Below are 16,311 nucleotides of genomic sequence, written 5' to 3' on the forward strand. Positions count from 1 at the left end.
TAAAAATGGGCAAAAGTCATGAACGAAAAGATAATACAAATGACCATACAGGAAAAAAGGCTAACTGTTTTAATTATTAAAAGGGAAAATTCCAACTCTAATGTATTATTTTTCACTTAGGAGATTTATAAAGTTTAAGCATATTGATAATTTCCAGTGTTGGCAAGATATGGAGAAGCAGACACTTTGAAGTACTGTTAATAAAATTCTTAAATGAGACAAATCAGCGGAAATAACTATTGATATTGAGGATTTACATTCCTTAGCCCACTGCTTTTTCTCCACCATAACTCTTGTCATCATTTTTGCGATTTTCATAACTACATAGGTGGCCTGTGTAGAGCTCTGGCTCTCAGGGTCTGATGGCCACTTCTCCACTGGGCTTGTCCTCCCTTCCACCTCAGCCATTCCTTCCCCTGGTCTTATCCTAGATCATGTCATTAATCAACAATGGCATTCCCTTGAAACTCTCAATTTTTAGCATTGTGTTCATTGATAAGCATCTTACTCCTCGACTATAATTTGGCTTTCATCTCACTCCTTTTATCCACTGAGATCCATTGTTTCTCTATAAATGGCCCTTTCATAACTCTACTTCCACCTTACCTAGCTGAGAGTCTGTGGCTCATGATTGTAATCTCTCTTTTACATACACCCTCAACTACCTGGCCTCTGTTTTTCCTTTTCATAGTTACCTGGAAAAGGCCTAATGTGGGTGAACCCAATTCCTTATCTCTCTTGTGCCTGTATCCCGGTGCCTCAACATGACTGGAAAAACATACAACCATGCTGACTGGTCTTACTTATGGTCACAAAACCCAAAAGGGTCCTCGGTCCTGGCAGTGATCTCTACATGTCACTGCCTTTGCCTCCTACTCTCGGAAGTTATTATTTCATACAAGTGTTCTTCTCTTTTTCCAAATGGCACCCCCATCCCCTCACTCTTGACTGATCACTTGGTATCCATATCTCCCACTGCCACCTTCACCAATCTATCTTCTGTAACCATACGTGAGGGATCTTTAAAAAATTCATGGAAAATAAGTATTATGAAAACACTAAGTATGGATTTCAAGAGTTTTTGGGGTCAAAACAAACTTGTACTAACTTGTTATTATGTTTCTGAACAGGATCTAGTTTGAGGCACTAAGAAGGACAAGACATCAGTTTGAAAAGAACCCCTATCAGAGCAACATGAATTCTGCCAAAATTGAAGCAAGAACAAACAACAAATTTATGGTGAAGCTTGGGTGGAAGAATGATGAAATCACTGATGCTTTGCCCAAGTGTATGGGGACAATGCCCCAAAGACATCAGCAGTTTAGAAATGGATAACTCATTTTAAGAAGGGAAGAGAAAATGTTGAAGATGAAGCCTGTGGCGGCAGACCATCCACATCAATTTGTGAGGAAATAATTAATTTTTTTCATGTTCTTACTGAAGACGACCAACAATTAACAGCAGAAACAATAGCCAACACCACAGACATCTCAATTAGTCACCTTACACAATTCTGATTGAAAAGTTAACCTTTGCCAAACTTTCCACTCATGGGTGCCAAAACCACCACACTCAGATTAGCTTCAGACAAGAACAGAGCTTTCAATGAAAATTTTTAAAAAGTGAGATCAAGATTCTGAAACATTTCTTTGAAGAATTATAAGAAGAAATGAAACACAGCTTTACCAGTAGGATCCTGAAGACAAAGCACAATTAAAGCAATGCCTTCCAAGAGGTAAAGTGGTCCAGTGAAAGCAAATGTGGACCAGTCAAAAGTAAAGGTCATGGCAACAGATTTTGTTATACTCAAGGCATTTTGCTTGTTGACTTTCGGTTCGGTAGGGCCAAAGAATGATAACATCTGCTTATCATGAGAGTGTACTAAGAAAGTTAGCCAAAGCTTTAGCATAAAAATGCCCAGGAAAGCTTCCCCAGAGAGTACTTCTCCACCATGACCATGTTCCTGCTCATTCCTCTCATTAAACAATGGCAATTTTGTGAGCATTTCAGTGGAAAATCATTGGGCATCCCTCTTACTATCCTGATTTGGCTCCTTGTGACTTCTTTTGGCTCCTAATCTTAAATAATCTATAAAGGGCACCCATTTTTCTTCAGTTAACAATGTAAGAAAAAAACTGCATCAGCATGGTTAAATTCCTAGGACCTTCAGTTCTTTAGGGATGGACTAAATGGCTAATGTCATTGCTAACAAAAGTGTCTTGAATTTGATGGAGCTTATGTTAAGAAATAAAGCTTATATTTTTTATTTTTATCTTTTGATCTGATTTTTCCACATACTTTTTGAAGCCCTCCTTACTTTGTCTCTCCTCTGCTACTACGACTAAACTACTCATGTCACTATGTAAGGGTAACAAATCTATGTGTATACTGAATTCTATCTGATTTACTCAATGACTTGACTGTTCTAGTTCTGTTCTTTCTCTTCTGCATTACCTATTTTTGTCTGTCTACTGAATTATTCTCATAATCATAAAAACACATGGCATTTTTCTCATTATCAAATGGATTTTTAATACTAAAATGAAAATTGAGGGATTAAAGAATTAACATACATAAATAAATCAAATTATAGACTAACAAAAATTTTGCTAGGTAACATTTAAACTAAAAGAAACCGTAAATATTAATACAATAATTGATTGTATGGTATACAGGTTTAGTAGCTCTTATCCGAAATGCTTGAGACCAGGACTGTTTTGTATTGTGCATTTTTTCTAGATTTTGGAATATTTACATATATTTATTGGTTGAGCATCCAAAATCTGAAAATCCAAAACCTGAAATGCTCCTTTGAGCATCATGTCAGCACTCAAAAAGTTTTTAATTTTGTAGCATTTTGGATTTGGGATGCTCAACCTGTAATAAACCCTTACAACAAAAATAATGTAACTTAAATCAAAATACCCTAAGAAAAATGCTGCAATTGTTTTAAAAAAACAAAATCTATATTTTATAAATAAGCCATATAAACGAAAAATTAAAACAGTATTCACTGAATTGAAGACCAATATTTAAAGGTAAGGGAATGAATGAAAAGAAACACAGGAAGAAATAAAGTTAATCAACAAACATATAAAAATGTTCAACTCCTACTTATGAACGAAATTCAAAGTATAAACAAACAATAAAGTTTTATGTTATAACTATTTACAATAGCAAACTTAAAATCATTACAATATTCTATTCTGTCAAAGGTGTGCTGAAACAAGAGCGCCCATCCATTGCTGGTGGCAGTGCACACTGTTGAAAACATTGGGAAATAATTTGGCAACAGATTTCAAAAGACATACGGCATTAATAATTTTTGACTCAGTAATTTCACTCTTGATAATTTGCCCAAAGATATAAACAAAACGTGGAAAAGCAAAATACAAGAACATTTTCATTGTAGCATTATTCACAATATTTAAAGAATGCTAACCACCTGATTATCCAAAGATAGGAGGTGGTTAAAAAGCTGACGTGTATGGATTAGGTAGAACATTATGTAACTATTAAAATGACCCTGAGCATCAATATGCCAAAATCTAAAAAATGTGAAAATAATAAAGAAGTACATCTATACTATTATTACAATTACATAAAATTTTGTATGCATATGCAGCACTAGAAAAGGGGTGGTAGAATGATGGCTAATTTAAAAATTTATTTCTATTATGATACAATTGAGCAATAAAAATAAGTCAGATAAATTCATTCAAAATTATCAATAAGGGAACCTGTTTTCATGTTCCTTGAAGATAGGAATTTTTTTCTGTTTTATAGACTTTAATTCAAGCTTTAGATTACCTAGTCCAATGAAAAGTGGCCAAGGCACTGGGTTCTTACTGCTCTTTCAGGAGTAAATACATGTAATGACTCCAACACAAGGAAAAGATAAGTATTTGAGGTGATAGATATTTCAATTATTCCAATTACCCTGATTTGATCATTAGATCATTACACATTCCATACGGGTATCAAAATATCACATGTATCCCCAAAATATGTACAACTATTATATATCAATAAGAAATTTTTTAAACAAGAAAGGTAAATGCTATTGACAGAACTGGAAAAGAGTAATCAACATTTTAAAAGTGCTTGAAGTTTCTTTTAAATGACCATAAAATTTAAGTTCATTTGCCCCTACTATGTACTATTATTTTGTTTTTTGTCTTGTTTATTGTGGGGTTTTTTTTTTTTTTGTGTGAGACAGGGGCTTGCTCTGTCACCTAGGCTAGATTGTGGTGTTGCAATCATTGCTCACTGCAGCCTTGAACGCCTGGCCTCAAGTGATCCTCCTGCCTCAGCCTCCAGAGTAGTTAGGACTACAGGGCTGCACCACCATGCCCAGATAATTTTTAAATTTTTTATAGAGTTTGAGGGTCTTGCTATGTTGTCCAGGCTGGACTTCAACTCCTAGCCTCAAGCAATCCTCCAGCCTTGGCCTCCCAAAGTGCTAGGATTAAAGGTGTGAGTCACTGTGCCCAGCCCTTGCACTTTTAAAATCAAACTGATAATATAAATATAGCAATTTTGTCCTAAATCTTGTTTATTAAATAATTTAGACAAAAAGTCACTCTTATGAAGGATTAGGTAGTTAATTCATTTAAAATGTGTTGGACTTAATTTAGTTATTAATGGGGTCCCAGTGAAGTGTTCTGAATTTAGAACAATTCCGTGTAGCAGAGAGAGCAGGAAAGATGCTTTGAGTTTAGATGGATCTTATGTAGCCAGAAAGAAGCAATTTGAGAGGCCTGGAACCTAGAAAGGATTCTATGGGAAAAATGATGTTGTCCTGAATTAGTGCAGTGATAAGTGAGTGTGAGAAGAGGAAGGCAGAGAAGATATTTAAGAGTGAGAACTAATAGAGCTTTGATTCTGCAAGTGAAGAGTAAAGGAGAGAGGAGAACTTAGTCTGAACTGGGGATCTGACTGGGGATACTGAGGTCAGAATAACTCCATAAAGTACAAAAAGGAATAGGGAACATAGGAGGAAGAATGCCTTTGGGGAAAGGATACATTATTGACGCGCTTTTGGGATTCAACAGGTATTTCCCCACCACCAACCATCTAGACAGGTTAATTGCAACTCAAAGATGTATAGATCATATGCAGTTTAAGAGATTGAGAAATCAAATCAGAGAAAATATGCCTTAATAGCAAGTATATAAACATTAAGGTATGTTGCATTTATCATTTTAGAAACTGGAAGAAGATTCTGGTTGTATGAATCCTGGAACTTAGAAAGAGGACATTTTGTGGAGACTAGAGTAGAGGGATCAACCTACCTTTAAATCTGCATTTTAGAAATGTGCATGCTTGCAATCAGTGAGCACGAAGACTTGGAAACAAGAGAACTCAACTCTCTTGTAGACACAATATTTTTTACTAGAATGAGAGCAAACAAATGGGCATCTCTATGCTGTGATTCCCTTCCATCTATATTGTACTAGAAGAATGAGGGCCAGTAGGAGACACACTTCAGAGAATAGATTGAGTTTGGAAGGATTTAGTCATCAACTGTATGCAGCTTAGATTTTCTATGGGATCAGAGCAGCTAGTTGGGTGATTGCATATTGAAAAGCTGATGTGAGCTGGGCCAGTAATGTGGCCATTTTTTTTCCTCTGGGAGAGTCTTATGGGCTTTCCTTAAGAGTAACCCCATCAAATATTTTGTAAAGAGAATTAAGCTGGTGATTAGTTGAAATTTATTTTACACTATTTTTTCTCTTATGAATACAGACATCCCTGCTATCAAGAGAAATTTATGGGTTTTAGTCAAAGAATGTGAAAGGTATAAGGACATAGAGAGGTTATATTACTTTCATCATATATACAATAGCAATACTTTGAGGGGCTTGTAAGTAGCTCGCTCAAAAACTTTTTAATTTCATTTTTAACTTTCATCTCAAAAGATGATTTTAATCATCCTATAAAATATGCAACAGAAACTATACAGGACAGATTCTAGAGAAGGGAGTTCAAACACCTCAGCTGTGTTCTAACCATCTGTGTGTGACCTTCAACCATCATTAATGCTCCTTGTCACCAGTGTTCTTGTTCGTAATAGGAAAAAATTGAACTAACTGACTACTCTCTGATGTGTCTCAAGGACTAAACTGGCATGACTTTCCCCACATTTCCTATCACTAAACTTCATAGCCTGACCTTCAGGGAAAATGTCCCAATGCTGAAGAAATGGAATATGTGGGAACCTAGAAAATAAACAAACTACACAGATCAGGAAAGGGAAGGGCTCTAATGTGAAGATTCACATCAACCATAGGTTTATGTTGTTATCCATTATTAGTTGATTTTTGTGAGTGGTGACAGGTGTGGATCCTGTTCAGTCTTCTACATGTGGCTATCCACTTTTCCCAACACCATTTATTGAAGAGGGATTCATTTTCCCAGCGTATGTTTTTGTCTGCTTTGTCAAAGATCAAAAGGCAATATGAAGATGGTTTTATATCTGGGTTTGGTGTTCTGAACCATTGGTCTATGTCTCTATTCTTATGCTAGTATCATGCTATTTTGGTTACTACAGCCTTGTAGTATAGCTTGAAGTCTGATAAACTAATGCTTCTCAATTTGTTCTTTTTGCTTAAGGTTTCTTTGGCTATACAGGGTCTTCTCTGGTTCCATACAAAATATAGAATTATTTTCTTTATATCTGCAAAAATGATGTTGGTATTTTAAAAGGGATTGAATTGAACCTGTAGATCACTTTGGGTAGTATAAAAATTTTAGTAATGTTATTTCTACCAATGCATGAGCATAGTATGTTTTTCCATCTGTTTACATCTTCTGCTATTTCCTTCCACAGTGTTTTGTAGTTCTCCTCCTTGTAGAGGTCTTTCACCTCCTTAGTTAAATATATTCCAAAGTATTTTATTTTCTTTAGTGCTATTTGGAAAGGTACTGAATATTTGATTTGGTTCTCAGCTTTACTGTTGTTGGCATATATTAATGCTCAGACTTAAACCTAAGGCATGTAGCCATAAGAATTCTAGAAGAAATGTTGCAAAAATTCTTCTAGATATTGGCCTAGGCAAAGAATTTATGAAGAAGACCCCAAAAGCAATCACAGCAACAACAAAAATAAATAAATGAGACCTGATCAAATTAAAAACCTTCTGCACAGCCAAAGAAATAATCATTAGAGCAAATAGACAACCTACAGAATGGGAAGAAATATTTGCATATCATATTAATGCTTCTAATAAAGGGCTGATAACTGGAACCTATAAAGAACTCAAGCAAATGAGCAAGAAAGAAGTCAAACAACCCCATTAAAAAGTAGGCAAAAGACATGAAGAGAAGTTTTTCAAAAGAAGACAGACTAATGGCCAATAAACATGAAAAAATGCTCAATATCTCTAATCATCAGGGAAGTACCAATCAAAACCACAACAAGATATCATTTAACTCCAGTGAGAATGGCTTTCATCAAAAAGTCCCAAAACAACAAATGTCTACATGAATGCAAATAGATAGGAATGCTCATACACTGAAGGTAGAAGTGCAAGCTAGTACAACCTCTATGGAAAGTAGTATGGAGATACCACAAAGAACTAAAAGTAGAACTACCATTTGATCCAGCAATCCAACTACTGGGTATCTCCCCAAAAGAAAAGACATTCTATAAAAAAGACACCTGCACTCTAATATTATAGTAGCACAATTCACAACTTCAAAGATGTGGAAATGATCCAAGTGTCCATCAATGCATGAATGGATTAATAAAATGTGGTATACATATACCACAGAGTACTATTCAGCCATAAAAAATGGTGAACTAATATATCTTGTATTAACCTGGATGGAGCTGGAGATCATACTCCTAAGTGAAGTATCACAAGAATGGAAAAACAAACACCACTACTCACCATTAAATTGGAACGAATTGATCAACACTTATGTGCATGTATGGAAATGACATTCTTCAGAAATCAAGCAGGTGGGAAGGGGGAGGGGAAAAGGGTAAATTCACATCTAATGGGTACGGTGCACACTGTATGGGGCATGGGCATGCTTATAGCTTTAGCTTGGGTGGTGCAAAGACAATTTATGTGACCAAAGTATTTGTATCCTGTAATATTCTCCCTGTAATAAAACAAACAAACAAACAAACAAACAAACAAAAAAAAACCAAATCAATCAGAGATGAGACTAAGATTTTATGATAAAAACATCAAATGTTTTGAGAATTACAAGTTTTATAAATTTTGGAGCATCTGTTTAGTGAATTCATTTGCAGCTTATATAATAGATGCAACAACAATATTTATATGTTATTGAATATGTATGTGAAGCTTGCCAGCTGGTAATTGTTTCGTGACTGAAATATCATGAGTATAATCAAATAGTGAAAGATGGACATGTATTCCCTGTTTTGGAACTTTCTGGGGACTTACCAACACAAATAATAGAGTCAAAAGGGTTACCAGTAAGAACAATTATCCAAGGGGAAGCTAATTTTACAATGGTGAAGAAACAGGTATGGTATCAGACATGCCAAACTGGTGAATACATATGCATATAATAAACCAAATAATCTCTTTGCAGGTAGCCAACAGAGAAATGTAAATTCCAAATTTTTCAGGCTATAAACTTACAAGGTCAGTGTTGATAAGATATATACCTACATGATGAGTGCAACGCGCACTGTATGGGGTACGGACTCGCCTGGAGCTTTGACTTAGGGGAACAGGCGGTACATGGGCAATGTATGTAACCTGAAATTCTGTATCCCCCATAATAAGATGAAATAAAAAAAATCAGTAATTTAAAGGAAAATATTTTGCTATGCATTCATTGCTTTTAAATTTTGTAATTAATTAAGATTTTTCCATCTCTTTTCAACTGGATAAATCCTGCTTGTTTGTGAGATCTCAGCTCAAAAATCACTTCCTTAGGAAACACTTTCCTGAATCCCCTAACAAAATGCCCCTCTTAGATGTCCTTCTAGCACCATATACTCATTTTTATAGCACTTTTACTTAAATAAGCATGAATATTTGATTAACACCTAGCTCTCTGACAAGGCTATGAGCTCTATAAGGGCAGAGATTTTATCTCTTTTCTGTCCCAAGTACTTAGCACAGAACCTGACATGGAGTAGATATTTTAATGTTAGCTTATTAAGCATCAGATAAGTAAGTAACATTTTTGTGAGTGTTAGAAATGTATTTAAATATAAAGTATAGATCAGCTCACATATTAAGAATATTTTGTTCTGTTTTATTGATACATAATAGATGTACGTATTTTTGGTGTACATGTGCTAATGTGATACATTCATATAATCAAATAAGTGTAATTGGGGTACCCATCACCTTAAATATTTATCTTAATATTTATCTTTTTTTCTTACACTAGGAACATCTGAATTATTTTCTTCCAGCTATTTTGAAATGTGCAATAGATTGATGTTAACTATAGTAAAACTCTTTTGCAATGCATTTTTTTAAATTATCTTAAAGAATGACTGTTGATACTTCTAAGTATGAGAGCTATGGATACCATATCGTCTCATTCTCTGAGGCTATTTCTATTGCATATATATTGTTCCACTTCATACCGGTTCTCTCCCATCAGATCACGTATTCTGTTATGATGTGTAAAAGATACAGTCACCATAACTATAGGATATTCCGAATTTCAGAAAATGCTACTTTACCAAAGGACGTAATTTGCAGAATATAAAACCAACAGTCTTCAAAAGTACTTCCTCAGTTCCAGTCAGTTTATATTACATAGACTATAGCGCATCTATAAAACATATAGATGTTTTATAGAAGGTAGATTTTACAAGAATGGTAAAACAATAAAAAATCATTTCTTCAAACTTTAGAGTAATATTCTCCAGGGATTAGGGGGTTGGGGGTGGTAAACTCACAACTAATGGACGCGGTGAGCATTGTAGAGGGGAAGGGCAAGCCTCTAATCCTCACTTGGGTGAGGCACAGACATAAAATGCAACCAAAATATTTGTACCCTCATAATATCCTGAAATAAAAATAAATAAAAATTCAATTAAATTAAATCAAACTAGATGGATGCACATTTTAATATACTGGCATGCACTGGCAAGATAGGACATTGAATATTGGATACTTTATTAGATACTCTAAATATTTAGCCATTTACAGAAGGAGGAGATAAATTCTGAGAGCGCCTATGACGACAGAGGACAAGTATTGGCTCCCCAGGCAGGATAAAAAATCTTGTGATTCAGAGAAGTAATATAGGCAGAGGCGGTCCCCTAATATGGTGAATAATATTCAAGAAGATCAAAAATTGAAAAATTTTAATTATTCTAGGAAACACGCTCCTGTTACAAATCTGAATGGAGTCTGCTTTCCATGTTACTTTTCTTTACTATATAATTGAAGAAAAGTAAACATTCACAAAATAAAACCCCAATCCAGTACTTTGTCAGCAATAATTATTCGAATATCCCTACTTGAATAGTGACTTAACAAATTACTTTGTGAGGGCAGTGGGAAACAAAAAGTGTTACTGTTACTGTTTTGGGTGTTATCATCTTCTCTCCAGGTTTTCTCTAAAGAAAATTTGCAGCGTGATTCATGATATCTGAAATTTCCCATGAGAAGACTTGGATCACTAAGTAAGCAAGATCTGTCAAACCCACGTACCAACTGTTCCCTCCCTTACATTAGCTATTTGAATATCTCTGCCAAATGCCAGAACCTCTCAGTGGAATAAATGAATGAAAGACCTCCATTTCCCAGCAGGCTCATTCTACTTCTTGAAATTCCTGAGATAGTATTTACTGCAGCTACCAATTTCACAGGCTTTCTCTTCCATGTAGTGGAAAGAAAATGTGATTTTAATTCCCAGGCAAACAGATTTATTCAGTCAGTGCAAATTTAAACAAGATAATTCTTTTAACAGCAATGGCATAAAAATATGATTTGACAAGTCATTTAACCCCTGTGTACTTTAATTTCTATTAATAATATTTAATACTAATTTACCTCATAGGGTGTTGAGAAGCTTAATAGGCTAATGAGTTTGAGCAATTAGCGTATTTTCTACATGTCTAAACTTATAAATTAAAGGCAAGATTCAATATGAAAGAAGCATGCAAAGACTAGTAATAACATAATTTTATAATTTCTTTACAATTTGCTACAAATTATCTAAAAAAAAATTGATAGCTCATACCAGATGGGTTTGGTTATCAAGCACTAACCAAGATGCTTAAGACATTAGCATAATTTGAAGAGTAAAAAACTAAAGGCAATAATGCTTTATCACCCTCAGTTAAGTGGAGTTGATAAACCACAGCTTTAAAAAGTAGAGAGAGTTTATTTTCCATTCACAAAAAAGTGAATATGGAATATGAAGCTTCCACCTATCAAACATGTCAATGTACTATTAGATTACAGACTATCTTATGGTTAAATTAAAGATATGCCCAAGTGTGAAGAATACTTTAAAAAGTGAAGTGATAGTCAACATACAAATATTTGTTCCTACGTTCATGCTCTCGGATTGCCATATTATTTTGGCAATAAAATGTTCCAGTTACATGTGTACATTTCAGTATATCATATGCCTTTTTAACCATAAAACATAAAATACCATTAAAATTTAATTTCATCTAAATCAAATCACTTACATATCATCCGGAACTATATTAGTTTTCACTTTCTGATACTTACTTCTAAAGTAACTTGACATATTTCTCCTTAAGCAAACGGAAATAAATTAAAGGAACAGCAAAATGGCAATGCTGTCACTGCATTGACTTCACAGTTTCAATATCAATTTCCCATGGAGATAAAAAATAAGAATTAGTAGATGATAAAATCTGAAAGTAATAAACTTGGGTAGAATTCAATTAAGAGGAAAAATTAATTGAAATTTCTAGTGAATAAATAGTCACAAATATAAGTACCTATTTATAATGGAAATTATCTACCTGTATTATGCTACACATGAATGAATTTGATAAAGAGAAACGATGGGAAAAACACTATAGTTAATATATTAAGGATAAATATTAAATTACATATTTCCATACTGCCTTTTATGATTTGTGAGAAATAACTATTATAGTTTGAGAGAAATAATGGATAATATAGTAAAGATAGAAATCATTAAATTTTAAAAAGAAAATATGAGAAATTTATGAAAGAATAATGCTTTAACCTGTAGCCCTCAGGGATTTCTCTATTCCTCTTTTAATCATAATAATTGAAAACATTTGTCTAACACTTTCACTTATAAATTACTTTTTATAATAGCTTTATGAGATATAATTTACATATAAATTTCACCTATTTAAAGTCTTCAATTCAGGGAGGGTAGAGAGACAAGGAGTGACGGTGAAAGGGCACATGTTTCTTTCTGCAATGATGAAAATGTTCTAAATTTAGATTATGGTGATGGCTACACAACCTTGTATATATACTAAAGTACTTTCAGCATTGTCTCATTTCATCCTTCCAAAACCCTTTAAGAGCCTAGACTCCCGGGAAGGAGAGCATTCACATGCAACAAACTTTAAGGAATTATACGAGGTCTGGGAAACAGGGGACCAGATTAAGAGAAAGAAGCGTGTGAGGGAACAACTGTAAAAAAAGAGGCAGAAACCCATCAGTAATTCGATCAACCACCCAACTGAGAAGGGGTGGGCAGGAAGCAGAGTACCACAGGGTTGTAGGAGCACATTTGGAGTCTACCAACCTTTTGGGAAGCACACAAGGGACCACAGAACACACTGTCTGGGGACCCTAGAGCTCTGCCTGCTTATACCCACTTTAGGTCTAGCACCAACAGTGTGCCGGGAAACTAATGAGGAATTCACTCATGTGATGTATCTGTTAAGTACCCACCATCCATGTGACAGCTACTTTTCTAGATGCTAAGGTTACAGCAGTGGACAACACAGAAAAGGGCCTTTCATGGAGCTTACAGCCCACAAGGGGAACGGGCAATAAAGAAGCATATCAGTGGGTGATGGATGAAGGGTGGTTCTATTTTCCTATTTTGTAAGTGGCAAGGCCTTCCTCAGACACCAGGAGTGGATATCCAGGGAAAGAGCATTCCAAGCAAAGGGGACAGACACGCAGAGAACCCCAGAGGGAGGTGTGTCTGATGTGATTGGAAAAGGACAAGGAGGTCAGAGTGACTGTAGCAAAGGGATGAGCTGAGCGGGTGGAGATGATGAGTGCAGAGACAGCCGCTAGCAGCAGCGTAGGGCCTTACAGTCCAGGGTGAGGCCTTTGCGTTTCATTCTGAGTGGGATGAGGGTCATGAGCAGAAGAGTGACATGATTTGATTTTTGTCAGACAGGAGCAAAGAAACAATCAAAAGATGTTTTTAAAATTAAAGAAATATCTGAGCATACAAATTTTAAGAACTCATGAAGTACCAGGCAAAATTAACAAAGCAAGCAACTCTTTGGCTTACTTTCAACCTTTGAAATAAAGAAAAATATCTAATTAGCATCTACGCTGAAACAAAACAGAACAAGTTGGGTACAAAGAAAAAAATATTCCAGTCTTATATTCCATTGCTATAACTCTATATATTATATGACAATAGAGAAGTGTCTATAAAGTTCTGAAAGAAAACAGGTGTGATCTAAGAATTATATATTTACCCACAGTGTCATTCAAGTACAACAGAGAAATAGTTTCAGATATGCAGGGGCTTAGAATGTATAATCCATGTATATTTTCTACAAAATGCCTTGCAGATATAGATTTGCCAAACAACTAAATCAAGAATGGGTATTGACCACTATGCAATCTATGCATGTAACAAAATTGTATTTGTACCCAATTAATTTATACAAATAAAAAAAAGAATGAGTATAACTGTAAAAAGAGAAATTGAAGATGTTAATAGTAGAATACAATGCACTACAATGTTTTTCCATAAAAAGTATTTTTGCTAATTACTATGAATACATATAAAAGTATATATATGACTTCCAGATGACACTGGGTGATTCTAATAATCTTTGTATCTTCCAAATTTCCTATCATTGTTTTTTTTCTAATAAGAAAGATAATATTATATATTTTCAATAGAGAAGGAAGAACTCATCTGGTCATATTCTCTGGTGTTTAGTAAAATGTTACGCTTCATATATTCTATTATATATATTCTAAGAGGAGAAAAATTGTGTTTCTAGGTCACTAATGAAACATATAGATTCTTAATTTGGATAGAGCTTTAGAATATATCTAGCTGAATGGTTTTCAACTCAGGTTTTAGCACTGAATTCTTTGTTCAAGTGAAGAATTTAGTCATCATTATCACCAAAGCTAATATTTATTGAGCATTTACTACTAGGTGCCAGGCAATAACTACTTTATGTGTAGTACCTCATTTAATCTTCACAACAATATGGTTTTTCAGAGGAAGAAACTGAGGCATAGAGTTGACATAACAATTGCTCAGTGTCACATGGCTGGTAAGTAGTGAGACAGATTTTGTACTTATCTGTCTGACTCAAGTCAGTGTTTTTGTTGCTAAGCAATGCTCTGTGGAAGGCAGCCTTTAAAATAACCCACATAATCCCTGCCTCCTCGTATTCACACCCTTGATAATCCCCTCCTCTTGAGCATAAACTTAACCTAGTGACTTGCTTCCAATGTCTAATGTCTAGAATACAACAAATGTTATGAGATATCACTTCTGTGACTGAGTTATAAGAGACTGTTTTTTTTTTTTTTTTTTTTTTTTTTTTTCCTCTCTCAGACTTTCTGTATTGCTTTTTTGGCTTGCCTACTTTGATAAAGCAAGACACCATGTTGGACAGGTCCACCTGTCAAGAAACTGAGGACGGCCACTGGCCAGGTGCCATGGAAGTAATGAGGCCATCAGTCTGATAACTTTTGAGAAACTGAATTCTGCTAACAACCACACAAGAGAACTTGGAAGCAAATCCTTCACTAGTTGAGCCTTCAGATGAGACCATAATCCTGGATGACACCTTGATTTCAGCCTTCTAAGAGATCCTAGGACAAAGAACCAAACTAGGCCATGCCCAGATTAATGAATATGAATATGCTCTGTTACATGACAAAGAGGAATTAATATTTCTGTTGAAATTAAATTTACTAATCAGCTGACCTTAAGATAAAAAGGTTATCCTGGAGTTTCAGTTCAGCCCAATGTAATCAGCAGGATACTTAAATGTGGAAGAGGGAGATAGAAAAATCAGCGTTAGAGTGACGTGAGAAAAACTTGAATATATACTGCTGACTTTGAAGATGGAAGATGGCCACAAGCCAAGATATCCATTTTTAATGTGCTTGTGTGAGTGAACACTGGTAATCATTTCTGGTGGATGACAATTACCCCAAGAGAACCAACAAGGGCTCATTCCTTCAGAGCTTTCCCTGGAAGGTTTCCAAATAAAAAGCAGAGCAAAAGACATGGTTTCCTAAGCCCCTCATGAGGAGAAAGTTTCTGGAAAGCTGATTTCATGCCAACTGCCATCTCCTTCCCAGGTTTTCTTTGTTGTCAAAACATTTCCAGTGACTGAGTATCAGCAATCTCCAAACAAAGAAAAAGATTTTTGACCAAAATGTAACAAAAATAGTCACGGCTGTTTTTATTCTTTGGTTACATGTATACATTTGCATGCATTGCTGGCTTGTGATTGATTTGATTTAGTAAATTTACAATTTCCACTATTAAATTTCAAGCAGTTTAGATAAGATGCATTTGTTCCTAAATAATTTTTTTTTTTTTTTTAATATCTACAAAGGCAGCAAGGCAGCAATTAGCATCTAAGGCCATGGCATTTAAATATTTTATTTCCTATTTAAATTGAGATTTTCTACACTAATTTTAACAATTACTTTTAATTTGTTATTTCTATAAACTTTTTTTCTAAAACCACTAATAAGGAAAAAAATCCAACCAGCGTTTCATCACTTCTTATTTATCTTTGCTTTTTTCTCCCATCTTTTCCTAGATGGTAAATGACTAAAAAATTAATAGCAGGAAAACAAGAGGGAAAAAAAAATTAAATATGTACTTTTCAGGTAAGTGAAAACTTACAATGTTATGACATTGACATACGCAAACTGCAGTTAGCTTCATTCCCTTCTTTTCCACCAACACTAACTTTATTTTCTTGATTGCACTCTTACTACATTTTCCTTCTGGCAATATGACCTAATATAGATTTTTATATTCAAATGCTCCATTCAAATACCTTGCCTAAGAGATGTAATAATTAGCTGGGGATATCTTAATTAGTATTAAGAGAAAAAACATTATGCTTAAATATAATATTTTCATTATAGA

General features: G+C 34.6%; 1 protein-coding gene across 2 annotated transcripts in view; it reads right to left on the bottom strand.

Moving 5' to 3' along the window:
- Positions 1-16,311, bottom strand: part of UNC13C (unc-13 homolog C) — a 562,886-nt gene that overhangs the window by 144,150 nt on the left and 402,425 nt on the right. The gene's annotated exons all lie outside the window — the stretch shown is intronic.

Source organism: Eulemur rufifrons, chromosome 2, assembly GCF_041146395.1.
Source record: "Eulemur rufifrons isolate Redbay chromosome 2, OSU_ERuf_1, whole genome shotgun sequence".
Taxonomy (NCBI): Eukaryota; Metazoa; Chordata; class Mammalia; order Primates; family Lemuridae; genus Eulemur; species Eulemur rufifrons.